This window comes from Artemia sp. Qi Xiang Cuo, chromosome 1 (genome assembly GCF_049724085.1).
Source record: "Artemia sp. Qi Xiang Cuo chromosome 1, ASM4972408v1, whole genome shotgun sequence".
NCBI classification, from domain to species: Eukaryota; Metazoa; Arthropoda; class Branchiopoda; order Anostraca; family Artemiidae; genus Artemia; species Artemia sp. Qi Xiang Cuo.
The window spans coordinates 91,625,521-91,651,250 of record NC_142794.1 but is presented as its reverse complement, the minus strand read 5'-3'; the positions used below and the strand labels follow the sequence as shown (position 1 = coordinate 91,651,250).

At 37.0% G+C, this 25,730-nt stretch overlaps 1 protein-coding gene across 1 annotated transcript in view; it reads right to left on the bottom strand.

Annotated features, from left to right (window-relative positions):
• The window catches only part of Mid1 (calcium-permeable channel component Mid1), a 79,120-nt gene that overhangs the window by 15,444 nt on the left and 37,946 nt on the right, over positions 1–25,730 (bottom strand). The gene's annotated exons all lie outside the window — the stretch shown is intronic.

The window sequence follows — 25,730 nt, the reverse complement described above, 5'->3', positions numbered from 1 at the left end:
GTGAAAAACATGGAGTTGTAGAACTTTCCTAACGTATATTTGTCAAATTGCCCTTCATTTTTTGTCAGCAGACCATATGTTTTGCAGGGTTTCTTTTTTAACTCATTATTTACCAGTGTTACGTCACTCTTATTGATGAACCAGAAGGAAAACTTTGATGAACCAGGAACAAATAATTCAGAGAGTCGGAACAAGGACCAGCGATGGAGAGTATTTTTAGGGATTCTGAGTGTGCCTTTTCACTGGGGTTTACAATCATGGACTCAGTTTCCGATGGTTCAATAGGAAGGCCATCTTAAAAAAACTGGCCTGAAGAGCCTCATTCGCTTTTTCCATTTGAAGATCAATTTTTAGCGAAAACAAGTATGCCATGTGCTTACAACAGGTGACAAAAATCAGTATGGCTATCAATAGCAATGGATGGGGTGTTTGTCATTGCTGTTCTAAGTACGTTGTTGAAAGTTAACAGACTTAAGACTGAGCCTTGCTTTACCCCCACACTTCTTAGGAAAGGGATTCGTCTTTCCATCACGAGAACGAATCCAGACTATTGAATTCTGGTACCGATTCCAAAGGTACGCGTAAATAAAACCGCTAATTCCATTGTTTAATAAAGCAACTAATGATTGTGAATGGAAAATGATGTCAAAAGCTTTAGATATGTCAACTGCGTATATGCACAGACTGTTTTTCATCCTCTTATGACGTTTTATTATAAACAAAAACACAGAATGTGCATTTTTATCTCCTCATCTTTGTCTGAAATAAGTGTGAGAAGATAACATAGACGGTGCAATAGTGATTTAACCTTAACAGTATTTGGCTTTGACAGTTGGTTCCAATTTAATGCCATTAGTATCTTTAGTTACAGTAACCTTAAAAGCAGCATTAAATGAATGCACACAGTGTCTTCTGGCTAGCTCAAAATTCACAATCTATGAAGGTATGAAGGTGAAATTTTCAGAGAATATTTCTGTTGTACGGATGAAAACCTGCCATCCATATCCAGGTTGTCAAAAGACCATATCAGCAATATCTTAGGAACAGTCTCGTGTGTGAAATTAAACTTACAACGATTGTTGCAGGGATGTTGAACTACCCAGAAGAAACTATTTGCATCATAATACTAATACTTCTACTCCTACGAATACTGATACTATTACTATCACTGCAACTACTATTACTGCTACTAACGCTACTACTATAAGACTACTACTATTAACCGTACTCCTACTGCTACTGCTATTTTTACTGGTGCTACTACTACAAATAATAAATCTAAGGGTATTAAGGCGAAAATTTTGGACAATATTGTAACTGTATTGAAGTAAATCGAAACACACTATGCCCATTAAGGTTGTCAAGAGGACGCATCAACAATGATTCATGACCGGTTGATAGTATTAACTTAAAAATTTATCGTGTGTTGAAGGGGATGTTGAAAAAAAGCAAAGATGCTATTTGCATACTGCCACTAATGCTACTACAATTATTGCTACGCATAATTGCTAAACCTTTCAACAATGCTGAAAAAATTGATATCTTAAAACTTCAGCCCTGAGGGCTGTGGGGGGGTTGTCATACTAAAAGACATTATATCCTGACCCTTCAACTACGTTCAACAAAATAGCTATATCAAATCTTGATCGGAGGAGTTTGGGGAAATAAGGGACCTGGTGGGGGGGGGGCCTTCGCCCTCCGATCGCTTTTCACTATGAAAAAGGGGACTAGCCCTCTCAATTCCCAATTGAATGGGCCCTTTTTAAAGTTTCTATGACAACACTTTCTATAAAAACCTCATATGCCCCCAGGGAATAACTTACAGCCTTTTCCCTGGGGGCTGTGTGGATGTGTTCGGGGAAATGGTGGGATTCAGGGGCGGTCAATTTCCAATCGAATGAGCTCTTTTTGAAGTTTCTACGACGACACTTCCTATAAAAACTTTATATGTGTCTAGGGCATAACTTACAATCCTTGCACTGAGGGTTGTGGGGGGTGGCCTAATTTTCCGAACTTTCAATTGCAAAGAAAAATTAGCTATCTCAAAATTTTGATTGGATGTGATTGGATGTGTGGCGTAAGAGGGGGGTTAGTTGCCCTCCAATCACTTTCGACTATAAAAAGGGTATTATCCCTTTCAATTCCCAATCGAATGAGCCCTTTTTGAAGTTTCTACGACAACATTTTCTATAATAACCTTATATGCGCGCAGGACATAACTTACAACCCTTGCCCCGAGTGCTTAGGGGGGAGTTTCATCCTCAAAGACATAATTTCAGGACCTTTCAACTACGTTGAACAAAATGCCTATCTCAAAATTTCGATTGGAAGTGTTTGGGGAGATAGTGGGCCTGAGAGGGTGGGTTAGTTGCCCTCCAATCACTTTCGACTATTAAAAAGGGCACTAGACCTTTCCCTTTTACAATCAAAAGAGCTCTATTTGAAGTTTCTACGTCAATGCTTTTTATAAACAGCTTATATGCCCCAGGAGATAACTTACAGCCTTTGCCCTGGGGGCTGTGGGGGGTTTGTCATCTTCAAAGACTGTTTATTTGTGTAGATGGAATCATGTACTACTCCTCTGCCTGGCTTGTATTTTATTGTAATATTCTTATTATTATTATTATTTATTTATTTATTTCTTTTGTTTGTGTAGTTTAGGTTGGTGACGAGAGTGCATTATTTTAAGAATGTTCAATGGATGTATTTGTTTGATTTTTCGTTTTAATCCCCTCCCTTTTTTTTTCTCGCCATAGGGCCTTACGGGTGAAACTAAGTTGAAGTGTTTGTTGTTTTTGTTGTTGTCAAACAGTTCGTGGTAGCGAACTGTAAGTAAGGAACGACTCGGCTCAATAGTAACCAAGAATCTAGAAAATGGAATTCTGAAACCAATAGATACATCAAAAGAATTGGATTCTTATGCTGGTTTCAAATATATAAGTTTCATCAAGTTTCAGTCTTACCCATCAAAAGTTACGAGCCTGAGAAAATTTGCTTTATTTTCAAAAAAGAGGAAACACCCCCTAAAAGTCAGAGAATCTTAATGAAAATCACACCATCAAATTCAGCGTATCAGATAACCCTACTGTAGAGGTTTCAAGCTCCTATCGGAAAAAATGCAGAATTTTGTATTTTTTGCCAGAACAAAGATCACATATGCGTATTTATTTGTTGTTTTTTTTTTCCAGGGGTGATCGCGTCGACCCAGTGGTCCTAAAATATCGCTAGAGGGCTCATTTTAACGGGAATTGAACGTTCTAGTGCCATTTTTAAGTGATTAAGAAAATTAGACGCTCATTTTTTCCCAAAGTCAGCCGATCAAAACTTTGAGATAGCTATTTTGTTCAGCATGGTCGAAAATCTAATAACTTTGTCTTAAAATGAATTGAGGATGACTTAATCCCTCAGAGTCCCTGGAGAAAGGGTTGCAAGTTATGAACTTGCCCATTGTTTACATATAAGGCCCGTTCTTTTGCACTAAGATCTCACATCTTTCTGCAAAGATTTCCGTTCTTTTTTAACTCATCTTTGTTCTAAGATCTTACAGCTCACTGATGTTAGCAAAAAGTGTGAAAGACGCCATCTTTCTGCCATATAGAACAATGATGAGAGAACTTTGATGATAAACTCACCATTGTTCTTAGACCGCTGACCAGAGCAGAATTATGAAAGGAGTTTTCAAGAGAACGCTATAAAATGTACGATCTTAGCGCTAAGATTTAACTTTCAAGCGTTCTTTGTCGAAACATGTAAGATCTTAGCACAAAGATGAGTAAAAGAACGGCCCTATAGTATTGATTATTCGGAAGTATACAGACTTTTTCAGGGTTTTTTTCTGGTTGGTGGGGGGTGGTTAGGATGTTAAGTGGGAGGATCTTACCATGGAGGTAATTTTCATGGGGGAAGGGAATTTTCTATGAAGGGAGGGCGGATTTCCCAGCATTATTTAAAAAAAAACGATCAGAAATTAAATAAAAAAATAAGTGTTTTCATCTGAAAGTAAGAAGCAACATTAAGAAGAAATTATTGCGTATATGAGGGGGTTCGTCCCCTAGTCAATACCTCGCTCTTTACACTAAGGTTTTTTTTACTACTTTCAAAAGAGCTATTTATTCTAATTAAAGCCTTTTGTGATTCAGGGTAATTCTTAAAGAGTTGGAACAGAACTCGAACTTTAGCGTAAAGAGCGAGGTATTGACAAGGGGGGTTAACTTCCTCATATACGTAATAACTTAATGTTGCTCCTTAGTTTCAGCTGGAAAAACTTTTTTTTTATTTAATTTGTATGTAAAACGCTGTGGAACTTATTACCCACTTATATATTTCTTTTTTTTCAATAAATTCAAATTCAATTTAAAATTTTTATCAGATATATTTTGTAGCGGGAAAGCTAAAAGAGCGTTGTAGGGGAGCTGGCTACCCTGAAATCATTTTTCACTCTTAAAAAACTTCATATTTCAGTCAAATTAGCCCCCTCCAAAGTTTCTACAACAACTCTTTCTATACGAAGTGGCATATAGAAAAGAAAAGGAAAGTAAATAAATAAAATATTGAAGTCTTATTGGTCTGGGAGCACTATTCCACTGCCTATGATATACATTTTCAAATTCCTTCTTTTTCCCTGGGGCCTTTACCTATTGACCTGTCTGTTCACATTCGTCAGGGACACCCCTAGTGAAAAGATTTGCTCGAGAAACTTAAACCGAACATCAGCGAAATGTTGACAATATAATGAATCAATCAAATAAAAAGTTTCCAAAAATGTTTTTCAATGAAAAATGGAGCCCTATATCAGAGGCAACACACTAGTATTGCATACAGAAAAGAGTCATAGGGTTTCAATAAATTATTATTTTTTCCAGAAGCACTTCATATGGAAAGGGTAGTTGTACAAACTTCAGAGAGGTCTTATTCCATTAAAAATCGAAAGTCCTATTGCTCATTTTTAGAATCAAAAGTAATCAAAGGGTTACCAACCCCTTCCTTCTCATCTTTTGCCCCCAAATGTATTCGATCACAATTTTTCAAAAACCATTTTGTTCCAAAATGTCCAAAAGTCAACTAACTATACCTCCTGGGTTGATAAAACCCCTCCACAGACCCCGTGGCAAGGGCTGAAAGTTATTCAAGTTGCTCATTGTTAACATATAATGTTTTTTATGGAAGTGATGCTCTTATAAACTTTGGAGGGGGCTCATTTTAATAACAATGGGTTTATTAAAAAAAAAAATATATACATCATCGATTCCCTGAAGCAATGCTTGTGCGGGAGAAAACCCTCCTAACAAAATAAAAAAAAAAAAAACAAGAAAAAAAAAAAGAAAAAAAAAAAAAAAAAAAAAAAAAAAAACATTTGACTGGGAATTAAAAGTTCTAGTGCCCTTTTTAAGATTAAAAACTGATCGGAGGACAACCAGCCCCCCCCCTATACCCATTCCCCCCTACGGATCATATTAAAATCTTGAAATAGCCATTTTGCTAAAATTAGTCCAAAGTTCAAACAACTTTGCCCTTAGGGTTGACAACCCCACACCCCCTGGTCAAGGGCTGTAAATTATGCAAGTTACCCATTCCTGACGTAGGATTTTTATTTAAAAAGAGGGTATGTCCTGGGGCTAGAAAAAGGCTTAGGGGGTTAATAAGAAACTTTAAGGAAATATTGAAAGTTATGCCGAACACAATCAAAATACATTATGGGCTGACTGGTTTGGAAAAGGGAATATCCGCAATATCTTAGGAACGGCTGAGGGTATTAAGTTGAAACTTTCAAGATGTGTTGAAGAGAGCTTGGAGGGCAACCAGCCCCCTCCCCCTCCTATAAGTTTTTAGTTGTCCCCTTTACTGAGGACTGACCAAAATTTTCAAACGGTCATTTTGTAAAACTAGTCAAAAGGTCTAATAGCTATTATGCCTCTAGGGATACCCTGCCCCCTTGAGAACCGGGGCAAGGACTGTAAATTACGCATTTTGCCCCTTGTTCACATGCAAGATTTGACATTACGAAAAGGGTAATTTTTTTATTCTTGGGGCATCCAAACAGGTTATGTTAAGGAGAAACTTTGATGAATGCTGAGTGGTATGTTAAAGTAAATCAAAAGGTAGTATATGTATCCAGTTTATAAAAAAGGAGGATCTCCAATATTTTAAAACGAGAGAGGGTGCTAGGTTGAAAAATCCAGGACATGTTAAGGGGAATGATGACAAGTGGTTCGAGGGCTGCGAGTTCCCTTCCCATGCCCTTTTTAGTAACTCTCATACCGAAAGCATTCGATTGATATTTAGAAACAGCCATCATTTTTAAAATAGTTTAAAGCTCAAATAACTATGCCTATGGGGATGAAATAACCCCCCACAGCTTTTGTCAAAAGCATGTTGGCTATCAAAAGGGATTATCAGCAATGTCTGAGGAATAGCTGAGAGTATAAGTTGAAAATTTCAAAGGATATTGGGGGGGATAAATATAACTATCGGAGGGCAACGAGCCCCATTGCTCTTTTCGTATTCTTCCTTCCCTCATCACTGTTCGAAATTTTAAGAAACCAATTTTGTCCAAAACGATCAAAAATTCCGGTAATTATGCCTCTTGTGATGCAATGCCCCCCCCTAGCTCCAGGAGCAAGAACTGTAAATCCTGTAAATTGCCTTTCTTTTTATATACAGAATTTATCATAGTTAGCGCAATAGCGCTGCCTAAGTAAAGAACGATGTTGGCACAATGTATTTTTGGTTGGTTTTAGACCAGGACACTTCGTATCGAAGATGTTGTCGTAGAAACTTTTAAAAACACTTACTCGATTGGAAACTGGAAGGGCTTGTGCCCTTTTAAATGGCCGGAAGGCAACTAACACCCCTTCCACGTCCACCATTTCCCCAAACACATCCAATCAAAATTTTTAGATAGCCATTTTGGTTAAAGCAGTTGAAAGATCTGGAAATTATGTCTTTGAGGAGGACACTTCCCCCCACAGCCCTCAGGGCAACGGTTGTAAGTTATGCCCTGGAGGCATATAAGGTTTTTACAGAAAGCGTTGTCGTAAAACTTCAAAAAGGCCTAATTCGATTGGAAATTGAAAGGGCTAGTACCCTTTTTGATAGTTGAATATGATTGGAGGACAACTAACCCCCTTCTCAAGCCCATCATTTCCCCAAACACATGCAAAAATTTTTTGAGATATCCATTTTGTTCAACGTAGTTGAAAGTTCTGGAAATTAGGTCTTTGAGGATGATAGCCTCCTCAAAGGCCTCAGGGCAAGGGTTGTAAGTTGTGCCTTGTGGGCATATAAGGTTTTCATAGAAAGTGTTGTCGTAGAAACTTCAGAAAGGGCTCATTTGATTGGAAATTGAAAGGTCTAGTGTTCTTTTTAATAGTAGAAAGTGATTGGAGGGCAACCAGTCCCCTTCTCACGCCCACCATTTCCCAAAATATATGCAATCAAAATTTTGAGATATCTATTTTGTTCAACGTAGTTGAAAGTTCTGGAAATTAGGTCTTTTAGTATAATATCCCCCTCATAGCCCTCAGGGCAAGGACTGTGAGTAATACCCTGGGGGCATATAAGGTTTTTATAGAAAATGTTGTCGTAGAAACTTTAAAAAGGGCTCATTTGATTGGGAACAAAAAGGGCTAGTGCTCTTTTTAATAGTCAAAAGCGATTGGAGAGCAACTAACCCCCTTCTCACACCCACTATTTCCACAAACACATCCAATGAAAATTTTGAGATAGCCATTTTTTTCAACATAGTTGAAATTTCTGGAAATTAAGTCTTTGAGGATGATAACCCCCTCAGCGCCTTAAGGGCAAGGCTTGCAAGCTATGCTCTATGGGCATAAAAGGTTTTATAGAAAGTGTTGTCGTAGAAACTTCAAAAAGGGCTCATTTGATCGGAAATTGAAAAAGCTAGTACCCTTTTAAATAGTTGAAAGTGATTGGAGGATAACTAACCCCCCTATCACGCCCACCATTTCCCCAAACACATGTAATCAAAATTTTGAGATATCCATTTTATTCAACGTAGTTGAAAGTTCTGGAAATTAGGTCTTTGAGGATGATAACCCCTTCAGAACCCTCAGGGCAATGGTTGTAAGTTTTGCCCTGGGGGCGTATAAGGTTTTTATAGGAAGCGTTGTCGTAGAAACTTCAAAAAGGGCTTATTTGATTGGAAATTGAAAGGGCTAGTGGCCTTTTTAATAGACGAAAGTGACTGGAGAGAACTAAACCCCCTCTCAAGCCCACCATTTGCCCAAACACATCCAATTAAAATTTTGAGATAGCCATTTCGTTCAACGTAGTTGAAAATTCTGGAAATTATGTCTTTGAGGATGACCAACCCCCCAAACCCCTCAGGGCAAGGGTTGTAAGTTATGCCCTGGTGACATATAACGTTTTTATAGAAACGGTTGTGTTGGTGTGTTAGTTGGTGTGAGAGGGCGGTTAGTTGCCCTCCAATCACTTTCTACTATTAAAAAAGACACTAGACCCTTCAATTCCCAATCGAATGAGCCCGTTTTGAAGTTTCTACGACAACACTTTCTTTGAAAGCCTTATATGCTCCCAGGGCATAACTTGTAACACTTTCCATGAGGGTTCTGAGAGGGTTCCCCATACCTCCATCCCTGAGGTCCCCATACCTCCAGGGTAAGGGTTCTAAGTTAAGCCCTGGGGCATATAAGATTTATTATAGATAGCGTTTTCGTAGAAACTCCAAAAAGGGTCCATTCTATGGGAATTTGAAAGGGCTAGTGCCCTAATTAAAAGTCGAAAATGATTGGAGGGTAACTAACCCCCCTCTCAAACCCACCATTTCCCCAAACACATGTAATCAAAATTTTGAGATATCCATTTTATTCAACGTAGTTGAAAGTTCTGGAAATTAGGTCTTTGAGGATGATAACCCCTTCATAACCCTCAGGTCAAAGGTTGTAAGTTTTTCCCTGGGGGCGTATAAGGTTCTTATAGGAAGCATTGTCGTAGAAAACTCCAAAAAGTGCTCATTTGATTGGAAATTGAAAGGGCTAGTGCCCTTTTTAATAGTCGAATGTGATTGGAGAGAACTAACCCCCCTCTCAAGCCCACCATTTTCCCAAACACATCCAATTAAAATTTTGAGATAGCCATTTCGTTCAACGTAGTTGAAATTCTGGAAATTATGTCTTTGAGGATGGCAAACCCCCCAAACGCCTCAGGGCAAAGGTTGTAAGTTCTGCCCTGGTGACATATAAGGTTTTTTATAGAAACGGTTGTGTTTGGGGAAATCATTCGTGTGAGAGGGCGGTTAGTTGCCCTCCAATCACTTTCTACTATTAAAAAAGGACACTAGACCCTTCAATTTCCAATCGAATGAGCCCGTTTTGAAGTTTCTACGACAACACTTTCTTTGAAAGCCTTATATGCCCTCAGGGCATAACTTATAACACTTTCCATGAGGGTTCTGAGAGGGTTCCCCATACCTCCATCCCTGAGGTCCCCCCATACCTCCAGGGTAAGGGTTCTAAGTTATACCGTGGGGCGTATAAGATTTATTATAGATAGCGTTGTCGTAAAAACTCCAAAAAGGGTCCATTCTATGGGAAATTGAAAGGGCTAGTGCCCTAATTAAAAGTCGAAAATGATTGGAGGGTAACTAAACCCCCTTTCACACCCACCATTTCCCCAAACACATCCAATCAAAATTTTGAGATAGCAATTTTGTTCAACGTAGTTGAAAGTTCTGGAAATTAAGTCTTTGAGGATGACAAACACCGCCACACTCCTCAGGGTAAGGGTTCTAAGTTATACCCTGGGGCATACAAATTTTTATAGAAAGTTTTGTCGTAGAAACTTCAAAAAGGGCTCATTTGATTGGAAATTGAAAGGGCTAGTGCCCTTTTTAATAGTCAAAATTGATTGAAGGGCAACTAATCCCCCTCTCATACCCATCATTTCTCCAAAAACATCCAATAAAAATTTTGAGATAGCCATTTTGTTCAACGTAGTTTAAAGATCCGGAAATTATGTCTTTGAGGATGACAATCCCTACTCCACCCCCCCCCCCACCCCCACAACCCTCAGGATAAGGGTTGTAAGTTATGCCCTGGGGGCATATAAGGTTTTTATAGAAAGTGTTGTAGTAAAAACTTCAAAATGGGCTCATTCAATTGGAAATTGAAAAGGCAGGTGCCCTTTTTAATAGTCGAAAGTGATTTGAGGGCAACCAGCCCCCTCTCACGCCCACCTTTTCCCTGAACACATTCAATAAAAATTTTGAGATAGCCATTTTCTTCAAGATAATTGAAAGGTCCAGAAATTATGTCTTTGAGGATGACAAACCCCTACATCCCCAGGGCAAAGGTTCTAAGTTATGCCCTGGGGGCATATAAACTTTTTTATAGAAAGTGCTGTCGTAGAAACTTCAAAAAGGGTTAATTCAATTGGGAATTGGGAGGGCTATTAATAGTCAAAAGCGATCGAAGGGCAAATTTCCTCTCCCACCCCCACCCCCATGCCCATCATTTACTCAAACATTTTCGACCAACATTTTGGTATAGCCGTTTTGTTGTACGTAGTTGAAGGGTCAGGAAACTAAGTCTTTGAGTTTGACACCCCCCCCAGCCTTCAGGGCTAAGGTTGTAAGTTATGCCCTGGGGACATAAAAGGTTTTTATAGAAAGCGTTGTCGTAAAAACTTCAAAAGGGCTCATTCGGTTGGAACTTGAAAGGGCTATTGCATTTCTTAATAATCGAAGGTTTTCGGAGGGAGAATTATCCCCCCATGCACATCATTTGCCCAAAAATTTCCAAGCAACATTCTGGTATGGCTATTTTGTTCCACGTAGTTGAAAAGTCTGAAAATTATGTCTTTGAGGATGACAACCCTCCTCCCAAAGCCCTCGGGCCAAGGATCGTAAGGTATGCCCTTGGGGCATATAAGGTTATTATAGAAAGTTTGTCGTAGAAGCTTCAAAAAGGAATCATTCGATTGGAAATTGAGAGGACTAGTGCCCTTTTTATTAGTGGAATGTGATCAGAGGGCAAGTGACCCCCCCCACACTCATCATTTCCCCAGACATTTCCAATCAGAATTATTAGATAACCTTCTTGCTCAACGTAATTGAAATGTTTGGAAATTATGTCTTTGAGGGTAACAAATCCCCCCAGCCCTCAGAGCAAGGGTTGTAAATTATGCCTTGGGGGCATAGAAGGTTTTTATAGAAAGCATACAATCTTCGGAGGGGGCTTATTGGATTGGTAATCAGACGCTCTAGTGCTCTTCTTAAGAGTAAAAGTTACCGGAGGGCGGCTACCCCCCCCCCCGACACAAACAAACACACACGTGGTATTGTTCAGAAATGCATCTAATAGAAATTTTTAGGTAGCCATTCTATTCAATATATTCTCAATAACATACAACAAGGCTTTTGGGGTTGAAACAAATCCCAGAGATTAGGGGCAAGGGTTGTAAGTTATACCCAGGGGGTATTTAAGGTTTTTATGGAAGGGATGGTTGTTTAACTTTAGAAGAGGCTCATCCTTTTCCCCTAAAAACACTATATCAATATAAAACGAACAGAAATGAATTTAAAAAAAAAAATCCACAGAATGTTTTTCCAAAAAAAGGTAAAGAACTCCATTAAACCACAAATGAACAAAAATAGAATCAAACAATCAACCAAGCATACAACTGCCATAAATCAGTATCAATGAATAATAAAAGAAAATAACAACACAGAAATTAGAATAAACAACAGAGACAAAGTCAAAACGAAAAGAAATCAATATGAGTAGGGTTCAAAACCCCTATGCTCTCTAAAAGCCAGAATAAAATTTGTACGTTATTGAAAAAATACTTTGACATGCTTTCATTTTTATAACTTTAAGAAATCTAAAATTAATTCATATTTTAAGGAATAAATAACAGGATATGTATATTAAACTGACAATGCACATTTTTTTCAGTAAATTCATTTGAGAATTTTTTCAGTAAAGTACGAATTATATTCTTGCTTTTTGAGAGCATAGGGGTTCAGATCCCCAATCGTATCAATTTCTGTTTGTTTTGAGTTAGACTCTGTTGTCTAATTTAATTTCTGTTTGTTTTGGGTTTTATTTATTTATTGATACTGAATTGTGGTAGTTGTATGCATAGTAGATTGCTTGATTCTATTTTTGTTCATTTTTGGTTTAATGGAGTTCTTTACTTTTTTTAAAAAAACTTTTTTTGTGGAAAAGTCTTTTTTGATTAATCATTAGGAAAGGGGCTATTTTGATTCTGGGTGTGTTCCAAAAGGCTAAAGGTATTAAGGTGAAACTTTGGGGAATATTGAGGGGCCTATTAAACTAAATCAAAAGATACTATGCGTATTCTTTTTATCAAAAAGGCGTATCTTTAGTATTTCAAGAACGACAAGGAGAACTAATTTTAAACTTTTAGGGCCTGTTATGGATTAAGACAAAACTTTTAGAAGATGTTGAGGGGGATATCAAAGAAAGCCAAAATACTATACTGAGGAGGGTTGCCAAAAGAACACAACAGCAATACCTTAGGAACGGCTAATATTTTTGAGTTGGAACTTTAAAGGCATGCTGAAAGGTGTGTGGAAAAGGAAACAGAGGACACACTTCCCTCTTTCTCTTTTAGATTCGCCCGTTAACACTCCAAGAAATCTTGAAGTCTATTTATTCAAAATAGTCACAACGTCAAAGAGCTATGCCTGCAGGGATACCTTGCCCCAATAGCAAGTGGCACATTTAGAATTTCCTTCCGTGGGGGGGGGGGAGGGTCGCAAGCTAAAATCTACAGTAATTCTAGAAACTTACCAGCAACTACGTGTATTACTACCATAGTACCCCTTTGAGCTTATTTATCACTATTATACTAAAGAAGATAAAATAATGAGTTCAATTAACCAAATTAAAGAGCTCTAATCTTGCTAATCCTTGAATCAGATACAAAACAACACAAGCAATGTTAATACTTCTTATATTTTAATCCGTCTTGATTTCCTCCCGAAGTCGCTCAAAACATCGTCGGTATCTACCCTGACGTTGCAATTGATATACATGTGTGCAAGATTATTCGACCTGTCCTTTCCTCTCTGATTTTGGAGGTATGTTTTTAGCTGCTTTAGTGTGGTAAATATATGCTCTGCAGATGTCTGGTAACAAGGAGAAGACAATGAAGATTAAATGCACAGTTGGAAAAAGCAGCTGTCGCACGCGCCAAGAGATGTAGAAACTCTATGTGATGACGACACTCGCCTATAGACCTCTATTTGGCTTGCCAGACAGTTGGCTAATCAAGAAAGGAGTCTCAGACAAAAAGCTCTGCTCGAGTTGTGGGGGAAAGACAAAGTCTTTTTAAAAGAGAGAAGTGTCTGAAGCGGAGAATCATTGACGTTGGCATCTTGATATTAAGGCGAGTGTCCCAAAACTTTCAGCTGTCTGGACTGCTTTTCCATAAAAAGAAGGGAAATCCTTTTCCACTAGCTCTCTTAATACGGACTTGCATAGATCGATATTTTCATAGTGGGCAAGTAGATCTAAATTTTCCATCTGCAGATCAGCAAAAGCTTAAAGAAGAATCGAACTCACTTTTTTAACAAGAATCAGAGGGAGAATGAAGCTGAACTAGGTAGAAGTTAAGGAGTTGGCTTTTACCATTAGACCTGGCGAAATAGTTTGCGAAATGGACCTGGCATTAGTTGGCTTTCGTATTTTTCATTCAAAATGACCACAGACCTTCCTCCTATGTCTTCTTCCCTTTTTGCTAATTTTATTGTTTTTTTTAACACAGTTGAGATGCCTTTTTCCTCAGACTCCGACCTAAAAAGCGAATAAATGATATTCTTACGTTTTGATGAAATATAACTGTATTCCATGACCTTAAATTCCAAAATGGAGTTTCTATTCTTGTAACCTTCACGGCTGCATAATTGTCAACCATGTTTCATATTTTCAGTTTGAGCAAGACATCAAACTCTTAAAAAAAAATCTTTGGGAATTTTGGGGTTGCCCAGGCCACCTGACCCCCTCTAAATACGTCATTGCCGTGCCCTCAGGGAATGTTATGTAAATTAGGCAATTTGTCCATTTCTTACAAGCAAGATTTATTATTGGGAAAGGGGGTAATGTTTGATCCTGGGTTTGTTCGAAAAGGCTAACGTTATTAGGATAAAGTTTTGGAAAATGTTGAAGGGTATGTAGAGCTAAAGAAAAAAAATCTCCCGCATCCAAGTTATCAAAAAGGCGTCTATGCAATACCTTAGGACAGGGTAAGGGTATTGACTTTAAAACCTTCAGGGACACTACTTATACTATTGCGGCTGCAAATAAGACTGGTTACGACTGAAACTGGTTGTGACCGTGACTGTGACTACTTTCCAACTTGCAACTGTGACTACTACTGCTTGCGACTGCTACCACATCTACTTACGACCCCTTTCAGAGAATGTAGAGGAGGATGTTAAACAAAATCAGATCACATTATGTGCTTGGTGATTGCCAAATGGGCGCATTAGAAACATTCTTAGGAACGGCTGAGGCCATTAAGTTGTAACTTTTAGGTCATGCTGAATAGTGCTTGAAGTGAAAGGGGTCCCTTTGTACTTTTTTAACGCTGGTCAAAATAAATTTTGTCAAATTTAATGTTTCAAAATTCAAAGTTTTGGTTGCTAATAGTACGAGTCACTTCTTACTTATAGTTCGTTACCATGAACTGTTTAATATATAAAAAAAATAAACACAAAACCAAATATTTACCTTTGAACTTTTATAAAAACTAATTTCCTGGCTATGCATCGCTCACTCTTCCCGGTAAATTCCCTGACAGCGCTCTTGACACCCGCCCACACAACTCTCTGATTTTTGTGCCGGAAAGCATGTGAATGTAATCTTTATTTTGCTACAAGGAACTTTTTTCCCCAACACGATGAGTGCAATCACATCCCAGAACCCAAATTCAGGCTAGGGCCAGTTGACACGAGATTAGAGATTAATTTCTAACCCTCTACTTCCATTTTTAATACCCTCTTCTATATTTATCTAAAAATGTGTGGCAACTTAGAAAAGTTGGTCATAAAGACACACTTTTTGAGGCATCAGGCACGCTTCCCTTTCCTAAGCAATTACCTACTGGCCCTCCTCTATAATATCGAATGCGTAATTATGCACAGCGTGCATAAGCTTAGCAAACATCAAGAGACACACATGAAGGCAATTCCTGCCTTTGAAGCTGGGAAGCTCAATATTGTGTTTTCTGCTAATTTTTTATTGATAAGCCGAATCAGGATTCTTAATTTCTGTGCAACAAAATAAAAGCAAACAGTACTTTGCTGTGGCATAATCTTTTAAGATACTTAAAAAGGACACTAAAACTCTTAATTTCCTTTCAAACGACCCGTCTCCCTTGTTCTAAGACTATTAGATCGATACGATAATCCTCTGATGTGGGCAATCTGAAGATGCCGTTTCCACCAAGATCACTTGCCGTTTTATAGGAATTTTCTCCGTTTTTTGAAAATTTGGCAAATACTCTCAGGTTCTTGGCATTTCATGGTTTACTTAAAATGTTATTAGTTATATTAATTAATATGGTAAAAAATACACAAAAGAAATGCAAAAAAATATTACAAATCCTTGAGTTGGTCTTAGCGAAAGTAAAATTAAACAAGCAACAATAATTTTAAACTAATTTGCTAACTGTGGTGGACCATTATAGCACAAAAATACACAAAAGAAATACAAAAAATATTACAAATCCCCTGTTTTTCAAGTAAGTTTAGACGATTCTCTAATAAAAAATCTAAGTGATATCATAATTTTGGCCTGGTGAATCGTGGTAACGAAATGTAAGTAGGTTTTCAACATTAAAAAGAAGAGTCGTGATAAAGAATCAAACTTTAGCGCAAAAAGAGGGGTAATGAGGATGGGGGCAGCCCCTTTCATATTAGAGAATAATTTCTGTTCTTTTTAAGTTTTAATGTTGCTCCTTACTTTCAGTCGAAAACACTTTTTTTTTTATTTAATGAAACCAATGAAAGTGTCTTATTGTCTAGTGATGTAAGTGTCTAAGTCTTTCTGTACAAGTTAATGTTTTAGGCTTGTCATGTGGAATATGCAAAATTGCATGTGTCATTTGGTAACATAAACTTTAGCATTATAAACATATAATGAATTCTAAATCAAATATATAACGAATTTTAATTCACACAATTGTTGTAAACTAAAGTGTGCAATTATCACTTCCATTTTCCATGCAAATGTCAGTGAATATAATAATTTTAAACTTATTTGCTAACTCTGGTGGACCATTATAGCACAAAAAAGTTTTAAAAGCGTAAATTAAGTAAAAAACGCGGTTGTAAATGGGATAGAACATGAAGGTTTGGCTTCATAAAGATTTTCTCCGACTACCATGCCAAAATCAATGGTTATAAGCAGCCATGTCTTAACGCATCCATCTTGTCTATGAATGTTCTCGCAAGCGAGTATGTTTTGAACCAATTAAGACATCTGAGGACAGAAGCATTAACTGCCGATCAAGGTCGTAGCAGTTGGTGTAATGAAATAAGTGTGAATAACAGAATGTGGTGAAGAAATTCATAAGACGGTCTAGTCAAAAGACTGATAATTTTACACTGATTCGAAAATTGCTATTTCTTTCCAGATGTAACTTAAAGAAAAAAAAATTGGGAATGATTTTGATTTTGTCGAAATTTCAAAAAGAGACTAATTTCTTTGATAATGACAACAAGTTTCAATAAAAAGCACACCACAGATATTGTTATTGTCAGAATCCGAGGCAAAAATATTTTTTTTATATCTTATAAAATATTGTATAAAATATTTTTTTTATATTATAGATATAACAGGTAAAAACGAATTTTTACTGTAAAAAACAGTAAAAAACTGTGGCGTAATAATTTGTATATATTTAGAAAATAAAATTTTGTTCGTATTTTAATTAGGTCCTAATGTGTTATTCACTAATTCGTTGTATGTTGCAACTTCTAAGAGAGCTGTCACCAATACAGTATACCGGAGGTCAATAATCTATGACCTGTGGCACTGAATGGCCAATTTATTAGTTTCAATTGGCCCACTTAAGTTCTGAAAAAATTGTATTGAAAAGCAAATCATAAAACGTAAACATCAAACAATTATTTTGAGAATAAAACAATTTATTAGTAGATAATAAAATTATCATTTTAGTTGGACGACTTATTAGCTGTAATGACAAATGATTGTGATAAAACAAAATAATTGCTGCAATAAATATTAAGAACTAAAAGTGAAAACAAAGCTATTACAAGATGTATAGACGGAAAAGTATAAGAGTATCGGCAATGGTAACAGAACTTACATCAAAACATTAATATATATGTAAAATTACAAATTAAAATGATTTAACTATATTACTTTAGGTGAATCAAATTTCTGAAAACATAGTCACTTCTAAAATACTTTTCTAACCAGGCTAAACTACGCCAATTTGGGGAATTTTCTTGCAAACCATCGCATTAGTACCAACGGGAAAAAAAAATTTTCCAACGGAAAAAAATTCTTTTTTTTCCAACGGAAAAACGGAAAAAAATTAGTACCAACGAAAAAAAATGAAAAAAAAAAATTATACTCGGTGCATAAAACAGCTGTAATTCGCTTGAGCAGTTATTTAATGACAAAAGGTCGAAAATACCTTCACTAAATGACTGTCTTAAAATAAAGTTTTACTACGCAAACTATCCTTCTATATAGTAAAAAAAAACTTCAAAAACCTTATAAATAGAATCCACCCACCTTACATTCTTATGACAGCTCAAGCCATAGTACGCTCCATAGTAACCAAAATTTTAAATAATGTTTTGAAAAAAATGCCGTAATTTAAACATAATTGCCACTTTGCATAATTTATCAATTGCCGATCAAGGTCGCAGCTATCGCTGCAGCCTTGATCGGATATTTTTTTCGATTTATTTCAAAATCTCCCTAGGCATCACCTGAGGGTTCTAACTTCATGCATTAACCGTTCCTGTCATGTTGAATGCATTATTTTGACAACCAGGATGCACACAGCGTCTTTTTAATAGTTTAACTAAATGAAAAAAATTGACATTTACAAATTTGACCTTTTTATTTTCTGTTGTTAATTTTTATTTCTTTGTACTTAAAGTCAATAAACAATCTGCTATGATAAGTCACTCTAATAATCTTTATAATCACCTCTTTCTAGCCATGTTATCTGTTATGGGCTGCCTCCCCATTGTAACATAATATTTGTAGGCAGAATATATAGCCTAATGAGTCAGAGGTGATAGGCCTGAGATTGCTTGTGCTGGAAATTCACTCATTTTGGACTGAGGAATTCAGAGGTTTTGACCTCGACACTATTGGGACTTTTAGAAACTCATCTTCCAGACCCTGAAAAACCCCAAAATTTTTTGGGAGCCGGGCTCTGAAGTCCCTCCTTACCAGATTTTCTCTGGCAAGTGCCTTCCCAATCAGTAAAAAAAGACCAAGGTGTCAAAAAAATTTTTACGTTCAACAAGGAGTTTTGGTGTGTAGTTTCCTCTTTAAGTATAAAAACAATTGTCAAAAAGACTTTTTCAAAGAAATTTTACGAGCCACATCAAACCAAAGAAGAGTAGAAATACGATAAGACTATAATGAAAAAAAATTAGAAATTATTGAAACAAATTAAATTTCTTAGCATTCAGGAGGTCTGGAGTACCCAGATTAACTCCTTTGATTGGAAAAGCATCCCACCGATTGGTGTACAAACGAGGGAATTGGAGAAATATTGTACACTTAAGTAAGAAAATTAAGTACACTTAAGTAAGAAAATATTGTACACTTAAGTAAGGTAAAGCATGTTCCCTATCTTTGAAATGTGTACTTTCAATATCTGATTTCAAACATTATTTTGTATAATATCAGTCACTTTTATGGGGGGGGATCCTAATAGCCTTCTTATTTTTGAAGATCTTCAAATGTATGATATACCTCGAACAATTTAAAATGAAATTAGAAAAAATTAAATTCTTAGGAGCCAGGGAAAGTTTCTTCTTACCTCCTTTTTCTCTAATAAAGATTCCCCCAATTAGTATACAAAGGCAAGAATGAGATAAAAATTCAACATTTCAATGCGAAATTTGAAGCACAGTGATTAGTTATTGGTAGATAGGACTCAAAAGTCTATATCAAACAGTTCCTGGTAACTGTAAGTAAGGAGCAACCCGGCTCAATGGTAACCGAAACTCTAAAAAGCAGAATTTTGATACCAATAGACACATCAAAAGAATCAGATTTTAATTCTGATTTCAAATATATAAGTTTCATCAAGTTAAATTTTACCTATCAAAAGTTACGCGCCTGAGAAAATTTGGCTGATTTTCGGAAAAAGGGGGAAAGACCCCCAAAAAGTTATTGAACCTTAATGAAAATCACACCATCATATTCCGCGTATCAGAGAACCGTACTGCAGATGTTTCAAGCTCTTATCTAGAAAAATGTGGAATTTTGCATTTTTTGCAAGAAGAAAGATCACGGGTGCGTTTTTATTTTTATTTATTTTTTCCCCAGGGGTGATCGTATTGACCTATTGATCCTAGAACATCTTGGGAGGGCTCATTAGAATGGAAATTAAAAGTTCTAGTTCCCTTTTTAAGTGACAAAAAAAATGTAGGGCAACTAGACCCCCTCCCACGCTCCTTGTTTTCTCAAAGTCACCTGATCAAAATTTTTAGATAGCCATTTTGTTCAGCATGTTCGAAAATAATATAAGTATGTCTTTAAGGATGACTTAATCCCCCGAAGTTCCCGGGAGGAGGGCTGAAAGTTATGAACTTTACCCAATGTTAACATATGGTATTGGTTATTGGGAAGTATACAGTACAGACGTTTTCAGGGGAGATTTTACTGATAGTGGGGGGGGGGGCGGGCCCGGGACGTACGCAGGGAGTGGGGCCTCCGGGCCCGGGCCCCCCGAAATCTCACGATTTTTTTCATTTTCCCATAATTTTCTGATTTTTCTCACAGAATAATGGGTTTGAAGGATTTGCCCCCCCCCCCCCCGAAACAAATTGCCCTCCCCCAAAACAAATTCCTGCGTACGTGCCTGGGGTCGGGGGTTTTGTAGGAGGATCTTTCCATGAAGGAAATTTTCATGGGGGAAGGGAAATTGCTATGAAGGGGACGCCGGACTTCCCAGCATTGTTTAAAAAAAGATCAGAAATTAAATATAAAAAAACAAGTTTTTCAACTGCAACAGCAGCAACATCAAAACTTTAAACGAACAGAAAATATTACATATATGATTGGGTTCACCCCCTAGTCAATACCTCACTCTTTAAGCAAAAATTTGAACTTTCGCTTAAAGAGCAAGGTATTGACTAGGGGGCGAACCCCTTAATATACGTATTAAAAATACATTAATATAGAAGTTCGTTACGTAAGTTAATTCGTAAGTTACGTATATTTATTACTAATAAAACCGTTCGTAAATAAAATGAAACAAGTTTCGGGAAAGCGATTTAACCAAATAAAAGTAAATTAATATGAAAATTTTGTTTTAATTATCAAGGCCGTATCCAGAGGGAGGGTTACCCGGTTTGACCCCCCCCCCCCCCGAAATTTTTGACCGAGTCGAAAACAAGTCGACAATTAGTAAAACCTAGGTAAAAATCAGTAAAATTAGTCAAATACTGAGTCAAAAGTTAGTAACTCCCCCCCCCCGAAAAAAAATTCTGGATCCACCCTTGTTAATTATTCATGTACTGTGAGCCAAGATCAAAACCTGCATTTACTCAAAAACGTTCAAAAATTAAATAAAAAAAACAAGTTTTTTTTAACTGAAAGTAAGGAGCGACATTAAAACTAAAAACGAACAGAAATTATTCCGTATATGAAAGGGGCTGTCCCTCCTCAACGCCTTGCTCTTTACGCTAAAGTTTGAATTTCTCACAACTCTATTTTTAAAACAATAAAAAACTTTAGTGTAAAGAGCAAGGCATTGAGGAGGGGACAGCCCCTTTCATATACGGAATAATTTCTGTTTGTTTTAAGTTTTAATGTCGCTCCTTACTTTCAGTTAAAAAAAACTTTTTTTTTTTTTTATTTAATATACCTAAAGATGACTCAAAAGTCTATATATTCCTAGACAGGACTCAGAAGTCTATATATTCCTAGAGAGGACTCAGAACTCTATATATTCTAAATCTTTACAAAGTCAACCGTTTTCAAGTGGTGTTTTCAGTTTATATTTCTGAAATGGTCGTTACCCTTTTTACTTCCCGATGGGTTATATGTTAGAGTCATGTTTTTTTTTTCAAAAAGATTTATCTACGAAGTATCTCTAAGAGTTTTGGGAACTAAGCTGAAATATTTAGGGCACTGAAGGGGATTGTCGATTAATAGTAGTCTATACTCAAAGTTGTATACCTATGGTGATTAGCATGTCTTCAGTCCTGAAAAACAGGCTTAGTCAAATTACGATTTAGGAAATTTAGCTAAGAGTCATCTCTAAGCTAGCGAATTTTAATACGATTTATAATATTGTTATATAGTATTAATTTATTATTTACTTCCTGATGGATAATATATTAATGTCAAGTTTTTTTTTTAAGTCTATACTAAAGGTTCTATCACGATGAGGGGCAGTATGTCTTCAGCCCTGTATATGTCTGGAGGTTATGCAGATGTTCAATCATTCATTATAATAGCATTTTTCGTACCCAACCATACAAAACTATATAGTAGAAATATTATTGAAATTTCTCACAAATTTTGTCAGAAATGAATTAGCGGGCCGAATTTTTCAGTCTTAAGAACAAAAACTGAAAAAAAACCATTGAAAATCCGCATCATTAAATAAATAAAACCCGAAACAAAAATTACTATAAATAGTCAGGTGAAACTTTAAATGAACAGTCAACCACAAACAGCAGTAGGGCTAGAACCGGCTGTGTCTTCTAAGTAACAAAACTTCATTTATGCTTCACTGAAAATAAAATACATTTTAAACATTTTTGCTTTTATAACGTCAGAAATATATATATATATATATATATATATATATATATATATATATATATATATATATATATATATATATATATATATATATATATATATATATATATATATATATATATATATATATATATATATATATATATATATATATATATATATATAAAGAAAAATGTCAATCTGCGTTGTATTCGTATCAGTTATCTTGGATATTAAGTTTTTTTTATATTGTAAGAAACAACAACACACAGATCAGAATAAAGACTGTCTTCAGCAATGTGCTGATTTTTTTCTGGTCTTTAGAAGGCATATTGAGTGCTACGTTGGTTAGGCATACTCCTAGTCGGGATAATTCCTGTTTGTTCTATGTTTCAATTGATTACTTATTGTAATTTCTGTTAGTTTTGGGTTTCATTTATTTATTAATAGTGATTTATGTTCATGTAACTCTTGGATTATTATTTTATTTCATTTCTGCTTCTCTTAGATTTGATGTAGATCGTTACTTTTCTTTGAAAGCTTCTTTGTGGATTTCTTTTTTTTAATAAATCAGAGGCAACGCTGTAGCGTTGCCTATAGTAAAGGCCATACGGCTCCAATGTTTTATTATTTATTATTTAGTATTTTTTTTTTCCCAGAGGCAATTCATATGGAAGGGGTCGTCGTAGAACCTTCAAAAGGGGATCATTCGATTGGAAATCGAGATTTCTAGTGCCCTTTTTAATAGTCGAAAATGATTGGAGGGCAACAAGCCCCCCCCCCCTCCACGCCCATCATTCCCCCAAACACATCCAATCAAAATTTTGAGATAGCCATTTTGTTCAGCGTAGTTGATTTCCAGATAGAAAATATATTTTTGACGAGGATACCCCCCACAACCCTCAGGGCAAGGGTTTTAAGTTATGCCCTGGGGGCATATCAGGTTTTTATACAAGGGGTTGACGTAGAAAACAGGCTCATTCAATTGGAAATTAAAGAGCTAGTGCCCTTTTTAATAGTCGAAAGCGATTGGAGTGTAACTAGCCCCTCCCCCCCACACACCCATCATTTCCCCAAACACATCCAATCAAGATTTTGAGATAGCAATTTTGTTCAGGGTAGTTGATTTCCAGATAGAAAATATATTTTTGAGGAGGATACCCCCGCACAACCCTCAGGGCAAGGGTTTTAAGTTATGCCCTGGGGGCATATAAGGTTTTTATAGAAGGCGTTGTCGTAGAAACTTCAAAACAGGCTCATTCAATTGTAAATTGAGGAGCTAGTGCCCGTTTTAATAGTCGAAAGTGATTGGAGTGTAACTAGCGCCCCTCCCCCCCCCCACGCCCATCATTTCCCCAAACACAGCCAATCAAAATTTTCAAATAGCCATTTTGTTCAGCATAGTTGATTTCCAGATAGAAAATATGTTTTTGAGGAGGACACTCCCCCACATCCCTCAGGGAAATGGTTTTAAGTTATGCCCTGGGGGCATATAAAGTTTTTATAGAAGGTGTTGTCGTAGAAACTTCAAAACAGGCTCATTCGATTGGAAATTAAAGGGCTATTGCCCTTTTTAACAGTCCAAAATGATTGGAGGGCAACTAGCCCCCCCCCACACCCCTCATTCCCCCCAATACATCCAATCAAAATTTTGAGATAGCCATTTTGTTCAGCGTAGTTGAATCCCAGATAGAAAATATATTTTTGAGGAGAATACTCCCCCACAACCCTCAGGGCAAGGATGTTAAGTTATGCCCTGGGGACATACAAGGTTTTCATAGAAGGCGTTGTCGTGGAAAATTCAAAACACATGCTCATTCGACTGGAAATTAAAGGGCTCTTGCCCTTTTTAATAGTCGAAAGTGATTGGAGTATAACCAGCCCCCTTCCCCACCCCCCATGACCATCATTTCCCCAAACCTATCCAATTAAAATTTTAAGATAGCCATTTTGTTCAGCGTAGTCCAGATAGAAAGTATATTTTTGAGGAGAACACTCCCCCACAACCCTCAGGGCAAGGGTTTTAAGTCATGCCCTGGGGGCATATAAGGTTCTTATAGAAGGCGTTGTCGTAGTAACTTCAAAAAAGGCTCATTCGATTTGAAATTCAAAGGGATAGTGCATCTTTTCATTTTCAAAAGTGTTTGGATTGAAAATAGCCCCCCCCCCACCATGCCCATCATTTCCCCAAACACATCCAATCAAAATTCTGAGATAGCCATTTTGTTCAGCGTAGTTGATTTCCAGATAGAAAATATGTTTTGAGGAGGACACTCCCCCCGAACCTTCAGGGCGAGGGTTTTAAGATATGCCCTGGGGGCATATAAGGTTTTATAGAAGGCGTTGTCGTAGAAACTTCAAAAAAGGTTCATTCGATTGGAAATTCAAAGGGATAGTGCCATTTTTAATAGTCAAAAGTGATTGGAGTGTAACTAGCCCCCCCGCCCTACGCCCACCATTCCCCCAGACACATCCAGTCAAAATTTTTAGATAGATATTTTTATTCAGCTTAGTTGATTTACGGATTGAAAAAATATTTTTGAGGAGGACACTCCCCCACAACCCTCAGGGCAATGGTTTTAAGTTATGCCCTGGGCGCATTTAGGGTTTTTATAAAATGCGTCGTCGTAGAAACTTCAAAACAGGCTCATTCGATTGGAAATTAAAGGGCTAGTGCCATTTTAATAGTCGAAAGTGATTGGAGGGCAGCTAGCCCCCCCCCCCCCGCCCTACGCCCATCATTTCCCCAAACACACCCAATCAAACTTTTGAGATAGTCATTTTGTTCAGTGTAGCTGATTTCCAGCTCGAAAAGATGTTTCTGACGAGGACTCTCCCCCACAACCCTCAGGGTAAGGATTCTAAGATATGCCCAATGGGCATATAAGGTTTTTTAAAAGGCTCTATGGTAGAAACTTCCAAAAAGGTTCATTCGATTGGAAATTCACAGGGATATTGCCCTTTTTAATAGTCAAAAGTGATTGGAGGGCAACTAACCCTCCCCCCCCTCCTATGCCCATCATTTCCCCAAACACATCCAATCAAACTTTTGAGATAGCCATTTTGTTCAGTATAGCTGATTTCCAGATAGAAAATATTTTTTTGAGGAGGACACTCCCCCAGAACCATCAGGGTAAGGGTTTTAAGTTATGCCCTGGGGGCATATAAGCTTTTTATAGACAGCGTTGTCGTAGAAACTTCAAAACAGGCATATTCAATTGGAAATTCAAAGGGCTAGTGGCCTTTTTAATATTCGAAAGTGATTTGAGGGCAACTAGCCCCCCCCCCACGCCAATCATTCCCCCAAACACATCCAATCAACATTTTGGGATTTTGTTCAGTGCAGCTGATTTCGAGATAGAAAATATGTTTTTGAGGAGGACAATTCCCCATAACCCTCAGGGCAAGGGTTTTAATTTATGCCCTGGGGGCATATAAGGTTTTTATAGAAGGCGGTGTCGTAAAAGATTCAAAAAACGCTCATTCGATTGGAAATTCCGAGGGCTAGTGCCCTTTGTAATAGTCGAAAGTTATTTGAGGGCAACTAACCCCCCTCTCACGCCCACCTTTTCCACAAACACATCCAATCAAAATTTTAAGACAGCTATTTTATTAAACGTAGTTTTAAGTTCTGGAAATTAGGTCTTTGAGGATTACAACTCCCCAAAAGCCCTCAGGGCAACAGTTGTAATTTAAGGATTCTCCGAATCCTTCGTACTATTTCTTATGGAAGGATGCTCGTATAAACTT